Source organism: Triticum aestivum, chromosome 2A (assembly GCF_018294505.1).
Source record: "Triticum aestivum cultivar Chinese Spring chromosome 2A, IWGSC CS RefSeq v2.1, whole genome shotgun sequence".
Taxonomy (NCBI): Eukaryota; Viridiplantae; Streptophyta; class Magnoliopsida; order Poales; family Poaceae; genus Triticum; species Triticum aestivum.
In genome coordinates, this window is record NC_057797.1 from 403,568,496 (window position 1) to 403,577,382 (window position 8,887).

Genomic DNA, 8,887 nt, shown 5'->3' on the forward strand with positions numbered 1-8,887 from the left:
GACTTGCACTGCTAGCTTTCGGGTCACGTTCTTTCCAAAAATCACGCTCCCAAAGGTTTCATTCCGTTTGGACTCCGTTTGATATTCCTTTTTCTTCAAAATACTGAAATAGGAAAAAAAACAGCAATATGGGCTGGGCCTCCGGTTAGTAGGTTAGTCCCAAAAATGATATAAATGTGTAAAATAAAGCCCATAAACATCCAAAAGGGGTAATATAATACCATGGAACAATAAAAAATTATAGATACGTTGGAGACGTATCAAGCATCCCCAAGCTTAATTCCTACTCATCCTTGAGTAGGTAAATGATAAAAAAGAAATTTTTGATGTGGAATGCTACCTAGCATAATTCATAATGTAATTTTCTTTATTGTGGCATGAATGTTCAAATCCAAATGAATACAAAATAAAAGTTCATATTGACATAAGAAATAGTAATACTTCAAGCATACTAATCAAAGTAATCATGTCTTCTCAAAATAACATGGCTAAAGAAAGTTATCCCTACAAAATCATATAGTCTGGCTGTTGCTCTATCTTCATCACACAAAGTATTTAATCATGCAAAACCCCGATGACAAGCCAAGAAATTGTTTCATACTTTCATAATCTCAAACTTTTTCAACATTCACGCAATACATGAGCGTGAGCCATGGACATGGCACTATATGTGGAATAGAATGGTGGTTGTGGAGAAGACAAAAAAGGAGAAGATAGTCTCACATCAACTAGGCATATCAACGGGCTATGGAGATGCCCATTAATTGATATCAATGTGAGTGAGTAGGGATTGCCATGCAACGGATGCACTAGAGCTATAAATATATGAAAGCTCAACAAAAGAAACTAAGTGGGGTGCATCCAACTTGCTTTCTCACGAGGACCTAGGGCACTTTTGAGGAAGCCCATCATTGGAATATACAAGACAAGTTCTATAATGAAAAATTCCCACTAGTATATGAAAGTGACAACATATGAGACTCTCTAACATGAAGATCATCGTGCTATTTTGAAGCACAAGTGTGGAAAAAGAGATAGTAACATTGTCCCTTCTCTCTTTTTCTATCATTTTTTCTTTTCTTTTTCTTCCTTTTTTTCCTTTTTTTTCTTTGGCCTTCTCTTTTTTTTCTTTTTGGCCTTTTTTTGTAAAGTCTGAAGTCTCATCCCGACTTGTGGGGGATTCATAGTCTTCATCATCCTTTCTTCACTAGGACAATGCTCTAATAATGAAAATCATCACACTTTTATGGATTTACAACTCAAAGCTAGAAGAAGATATGACTCTATATGAATGCCTCCGGCGGTGTACCGGGATGTACAATGAATCAAGAGCGACATGTATGAAAATTATGAAGGTGACCTTGCCACAAATACAATGTCAACTACATATCATGCAAAAGGCAATATGACAAAAGTAATGCGTGTCATATGAACGGAATGGTGGAAAGTTGCATGGCAATATATCTCGGAATGGCCATGGAAATGCCATAATAGGTAGGTATGGTGGCTGTTTTGAGGAAGGTAAATGGTGGGTATATGGTACCAGTGAAAGTTGCACGGTACAAGAGAGGCTAGCAATGGTGGAAGGGTGAAAGAGTGCGTATAATCCATGGACTCAACATTAATTAAAAGAACTTATATACTTGTTGCAAAAATTTAGAAGTCATCAAAAACCAAAGCACTACGTGCATGCTCCTGGGGGTATAGATTGGTAGGGAAAGACCATCGCTCGTCCCCGACCGCCACTCAAAAGGAAGACAATCAATAAATAAAATTGTGCTCCAACTTCACCACAAAGCGGTTCACCGTACGTGCATGCTACGGGACTCACAAACTTCAACACAAGCATTCTTTAAATTCATAATCACCCAACTAGCATGACTTTAATATCACTACCTCCATATCTCAAAACAATTATCAAGCATCAAGTTGATCATAGCATCCAATTCACTTTCTATGATAGTTTTTATTATACCCAACTTGGATGCTCATCATTCTAGGACCAACTTTAAAACCATAGCAAATAACATGCTGTTCTAAAAGACTCTCAAAGTGATATAAGTGTTGCATGAGAGACTAGTAATTTCTTCAAAATTAAGACACCGCCATGCTCTAAAAGATATAAGTGAAGCAATAGAGCAAAAACTATCAAGCTCAAAAGATATAAGTGAAGCACATAGAGTATTCTAGCAAATTCTAATCAAATAGGCTTCTCCCAAAAGGTGTGTACAGAAAGGATGATTATGGTAAAGTAAAAAGCAAAGACTAATATAATACACGACACTCCAAGCAAAACACATATCATGTGGCGAATATAGCTCCAAGTAAAGTTACCAATGAACGAAGAAGAAAGAGGGGATGCCTTCCCGGGGCATCCCCAAGCTTAGGCTTTTGGCTATCCTTGAATATCTTGGGGTGCCATGGGCATCCCCAAGCTTAGGCTCTTGCCACTCCTTATTCCATAGTTCATAAAAGCTTTACCCAAAACTTGAAAACTTCACAACACAAAACTCAACAGGAAATCTTATAAGCTCCGCCAGTGAAAGAAAACAAAACCACCACATAAGTTACTGCAATGAACTCATTCTTTATTTATTTTGGTGTTAAATCTACTGTATTCCAACTTCCTTGTGGTTCATAAACTAATTTACTAGCCATAGATGCATTGAAATAAGCAAACAACACACGAAAAACAGAATCTGTCAGAAACAGAACAGTCTGTAGCAATCTGTAACTAACGCAAACTTCTGGAACTCTAAAAATCCTACCAAAATAGGAAGTCCTGGAAATTTTGTTTATTGAACAGCAGAAAAATGAATCAATGCAAAAGCACGTTCCTGTGATTTAACAAAATTATATTCGTGCGCTTAAAGTTTCTGTTTTTCAGCAGAATCAAATCAACTATCATCGTAGGTTATCCTATAGGTTCTACTTGGCACAAACACTAATTAAAAGATAAAAACACATCTAAACAGAAGGTAGATGCAAGATTTATTACTAAACAGGAGCAAAAACAAAAAACACAAAGAAAATTGGGTTGCCTCCCAACTAGCGCTATCGTTTAACGCCCCTAGCTAGGCATAAAAAGCAAAGATAGATCTAAGTGGTGCCGTAAGAATAAGATAGATCTTGAAAGGTCAAGGATGCATATGCATAAATTGTCTTTCAAGTTCAACTACAAGCATAGCGATAGCATCTGCAAGACTACTAGATCCATGAAGAATAGAACAACCCATGGAAGATAAAGCATCGACACAAGTAAAGAAATCTTGAATAACACCTTTGCCAATGATGTTACCACTACCGATTCGAAACTTTTTAGTATGCAAGATAGGGGGTTCATCGGCCGGAGCCTCGCGTTTTCTGTGTTATCATTATTGTCCATATCAACGATAATCTCCCCACTTTCAGACATAGTGGCAAACAAAAGCAAGGCGGAAGAAAGCGAGCGAAAAGGAGAGGAGGAGATTGGGAAAGAGAGGGCGAATAAAACGGCAAGGGTGAAGTGGGGGAGAGGAAAACGAGGGGCAAATGGCAGATAATGTAAATGCGAGGGAGATGGGTTTGTGATGGGTACTTGGTATGTCTTGACTTGAGCGAAGACCTCCTCGGCAACGGCGCCAGAAATCCTTCTTGCTACGTCTTGTGCTTGCGTTGGTTTTCCTCGAAGAGGAGGGGGTGATGCAGCAAGGGTAGCGTAAGTGTTTCCCTCAGTTTTGAGAACCAAGGTATCAATCCAGTAGGAGGCTCCTCAAAAGTCCCACGCACCTACACAAACAAACTGAAAACACGCAACCAACGCGATAAAGGGGTTGTCAATCCCTTCACGGCCACTTGCGAAAGTGAGATCTAATAAAGATAAATATATTTTTGGTATTTTATAATATAGATGCAAAAAGTAAAGATGCAAATAAAAGTAGATTGAAAGCAAATATGATAAGAGATAGACCCGGGGGCCATAGGTTTCACTAGTGGCTTCTCTCAAGATAGCATAAGTATTACGGTGGGTAAACAAATTACTATCGAGCAATTGATAGAAAAACGCATAGTTATGAGATTATCTAGGCATGATCATGTATATAGGCATCACGTCCATAACAAGTAGACCGACTCCTGCCTGCATCTACTACTATTACTCCACACATCGACCGACTCCTGCCTGCATCTAGAGTATTAAGTTCATAAGAACAGAGTAACGCATTAAGCAAGATGACATGATGTAGAGGGATAAACTCATGCAATATGATATAAACCCCATCTTGTTATCCTCGATGGCAACAATACAATACGTGCCTTGCAACCCTTTCTGTCACTGGGTAAGGACACCGCAAGATTGAACCCAAAGCTAAGAACTTCTCCCATGGCAAGAAAGACCAATCTAGTAGGCCAAACGAAACTGATCGAAGAGACTTGCAAAGATAACTCAATCATACATAAAAGAATTCAGAGAAGATCCAAATATTATTCATAGATAAACTTGATCATAAACCCACAATTCATCGGATCTCGACAAACACATCGCAAAAAGAGTTTACATCGAATAGATCTCCACAAGAGAGGGGGAGAACATTGTATTGAGATCCAAAAAGAGAGAAGAAGCCATCTAGCTAATAACTATGGACCCGTAGGTCTGTGGTAAACTACTCACAACTCATCGGAGGGGCAAGGATGTTGATGTAGAAGCCCTCCATGGTCGATTCCCCCTCCGGCAGAGTGCCGGCGAAGGCTCCAAGATGAGATCTCGCGGATACAGAAGGTTAGGGCGGTGGAAATTGTGTTTCGTGGTGCCCCTGGATGTTTTCGGGGTACGTAGGTATATATATGAGGAAGAATTACGTCAGTGGCCGCCCGAGGGGCCCACGAGACAGGCGGCGCCCCCTACAGGGGGGGCCCTATATCGTGGGGTCCTCGGGAGCTTCTTGGCTGGCACTCCAAGCTCTCCGGATCACGTTCGTTCCAAAAATCACGCTCCCGAAGGTTTCATTCCGTTTGGACTCCGTTTGATATTCCTTTTCTTCGAAATACTGAAATAGGCAAAAAAACAGCAATATGGGCTGGGCCTCCGGTTAGTAGGTTAGTCCCAAAAATGATATAAATGTGTAAAATAAAGCCCATAAACATCCAAAAGGGGTAATATAATAGCATGGAACAATCAAAAATTATAGATACGTTGGAGACGTATCAGGGGGACACATCCTCGAAGGGGGAAAACTGCTCCTGCAGTGCCACGGGGGTTGTAACCTCAAACGGGGCGTTGACCATCTCAGTAGTGGCCGTGAGCGTATCTGGGGTCGGCTTGGTGGCTGCCTCCATCTTCTTGGAGCTCTCTGTCTCGTGGGGATCAGCCTCCCACGTTTGCTCCAATATCGGCAGATCTTTGCCTGGTTCTCCTTGGTCCATCATGTAACTGACGAATACTGGGAGACCACTGAAAGGAAAACACAATCGCAATGACAATGAAACAAAAAAGAGAGTGAGGATCGGTTACTGCTTTGCAAAAGTTCTTTTTTTTTCTCTGAACAAAAATATACAAACATCACGGATCTGCTTACCTTCCCTTCGTTGGGAGAGAAGAACAGTGGCAGATGCGAGTGGTGCCTTTCTTGAAGACGGTGAGGGAGAAGGGGATTCAGCGAAGAGTGAAATGATGGTTGCTTCGTCCGTCAAACATAGACTGTGGCGAGGTGGGGTTTTGTGATACGATGGCTCGTTACTGACGCGCTATGACCGGGGTGACTCTCCGCCTGCATACTGCCTTCTAATTTGGTGAATGGCATTTGGGCCCGCGTGCTACATGGCCCGCATGTCGGTGAACAAAAGTATAAAGGCATTCAGTAGAGGGAGACGTTTCAATGACCTAGGAGGAGCCAGAAGCGGTAGAGTGTCTCCACTGTACTAGTAGTAATTGTTTTTCTGGGTAGCTCTAGAGTGTCTCCACTGTACTAGTAGTAATTGTTTCTCTGGGCCCAAGACAAAACAGCCCATCCACACTACTACCTCCGTTTCAGTTTACAAGTCCTGCGCGTATACCTAAGTTGTCAATTTTATCACCCTAATATCAATTATATAACACAAAAATTATATCTTTTGAAAGTAGAAACTCTGAAGTTTATGTTGGTATATTTTTTATAGTATATGACTTGTATTAGGTTGGTCAAATTGACGACCTAGGGGTACACGCACGCACTGTAAACTGAGAGAGAGGTAGTAGTAAATAGTAAAATCAATTCAAAAGCCCATATATTTACTGAATGAGAGGCGCTACCCACACCCAGCACACCCCCCCCCCCGCCAAAAAAACCTGGGTGCTCTTCTTCCTCCTCGCTCCCACCCACCTCACGTCAGCTCGCTCCACTCGTACCCCCAAATTCCTCACCTCACTCCTACAGAAAACCCCAGCTCCCCTTCCTCACTCCTACAGAAAACCCCCAGCTCCCCTTCTTCTTCGCTCGCACTACAACTAGGCTTGTCATTCGTTACTCTGCTCAAATCCGTGAGGGCGACGTGATGCCCTCGAGGAAAATGGAGTCGGCTGACCCCAGCGCCAAGAAGATGAGGCTCCCGCCAGCGGCGATGCCTGTTGTAGATCCCGCACCCGGCAGCGCGGGGAGAAGCAGCGACCCCGCTCCCACCGGATCCGAGGAACCCGTAGAATCTCGGGTGGACCGCATCAGCGATCTCCCGGACACCGTCCTTGGGGAGATCATCTCGCTTCTCCCCACCAAGTATTGCTGCCGCACCCAAGTCCTCTCAATTCTGTGGCGCCCTCTATGGCGCGCCGTGCCCCTTAATCTCGACTGTCGTCAGATATCTCTCTTAAATGATTTTGAAATCCCCAGAGCCATCATCTCCTCCCACCAGGGCTCCGTTCAAAGCCTCTGCATCCCGTCATGGTACCTGAGCAAGCATACCATGCCCTACACGGTGGACGCCTGGCTGAAATCCCCTGAATTCACAGAACTACAGCTGCTTGAGTTCTACTAATCCCCTGGAAATCACATACCACATACCGAACGCCATAAACTTGTGCCCTCAGCACCGATGTCCATCTCGCGGTTTTCCTCCTCTCTCCGCACCGCCACCTTGGCGTTGTGCTACCTACCAGGCAATCTGGTACTAAACCTTCGACTCCCATTTCTCAAGAAACTTTCACTGGTGCGGGTTCGTATATCGGAGGCCTCATTGCACAGCATCATCCACTCTAGTTGCCCTGCGCTGGAGTGCTTGGTGCTTGTTTTCATAGTTAGAATCGGTTGTCTCCAAATAAAGTCGCCTAACCTTGTAAGAGTTGGAATTTCTTTTGATGGAAGGCAGCTTATCATCCAAGATGCCCCTTCACTTCAAAGGTTGATCCTTGATTCTAGTTATTCACCATTGCAAATAACCGTCCTCTCTGTGCCTAAACTGGAGACCTTGGGTGTAATACATGATCTCTATGCTCATTTCAATATGGTGTTTGGCTCCACAGTTCTTAAGGTACTTTATATTATCATCTACACTTGTAACCATAAGCTACATTTTAAATTTTTGTGCATAAGTTATATATCATCTTGGAGTACACATTTTGTACTAATATTATGTTCTATGCTCAATGAAGAGTTTCTCCATGGATGGCCTATCAATGGTGCTGGATTCTGTCAAGATCTTATGTATCCAAATGAATAGTTTTGATCTGAACAACATTATTGGCTTGCTGCAATGCTTTCCATGTCTGGAGAAGTTGTATGTAAAGGTGATAATTTCACGCACATTGGAAGTCTGCATATAGTGTACTAGAATTAACCATTCAGCTGTTGATCTTTTGACACTCTTCTTTTAGACCTTAACTGTTTTCAATCTTCATGTCTATTTAGGCAACAGGACGGGGTAAGAAAGTTATAACCAATTGGTGGATTCGTAAGCATCGGGATTTTCTCACTTCTCATGAGATTCGATTGAAGACAATAACGCTAGAACGATATGTAGCCAACCCTACAAACACTAGATTTGTCACATTCTTCTTGCTGAATGCCAGGTTACTATTGTCCATCAGGCTTAAGTTTATTAGCATCGTGGTTTTGACGGATGGGTATGTAGAAGAGCAAAAAAAGGAGTTTCAAGTGGGCAAAAGAGCTTCTGAACGTGCCGGGCTTCTATTTACAACATATTATAGTCATAATCCAGTAAATTTTATGACCCAGGATGTTCATTCTATGGACCTGACCGATCCATTTGACTGTGACTACTGAAAACAGTGATGGAGTTAGATGTTGTTGTCCGTTTCAACCTGGGTTTTTTTGTAAACCTGATGAACAATTAACCCTCGTGCTTTTGTACAGTTTGTAAGCTGGAGTTAGATGTTCCTGCCCTTTTCAACTCGGCTGTGACTGTCATATTTTCTTTGAAACAAGGCAAATGGCTTGCCATTCGTTTAATTTAGAGTGAAATATTGTAACAAATCCCAACCAAGGTAAATAACATCACTCTCACCGGCTGCTTGAGCTCACTATGCATTACATAAGCCAATTGATTAGCCCCCACCAGCTCCCACAAACTTATTTTGAACTAGCACATCAAATGGGCTGTAAATTTTCATAGGAAAGGCTGCATGACCGTGACAGATTTGGATTCTGACATTTGGGACCCGTGAGGAAATAGCCTATCCAAGGTGGTGTCGACTTACTAGCCAGTCAACAAACAATTCTGCCTACCAGCCGTTGGATTGACATCCAACATCTGTCGTGTATCTTCTATCTCTTGTCTTCTTCTTCCTCCAGCCGCCCAAACCAAACCACCCCATCGGCTTCGTCTGCTACCGCCTCCCATGGCTGGCTGCGCCTCCGCCGCCCTACCGTACGTACCCTCCAACGTTGGCCAGTCCCTCCCTCTATTCCCCCACACGTCCTGT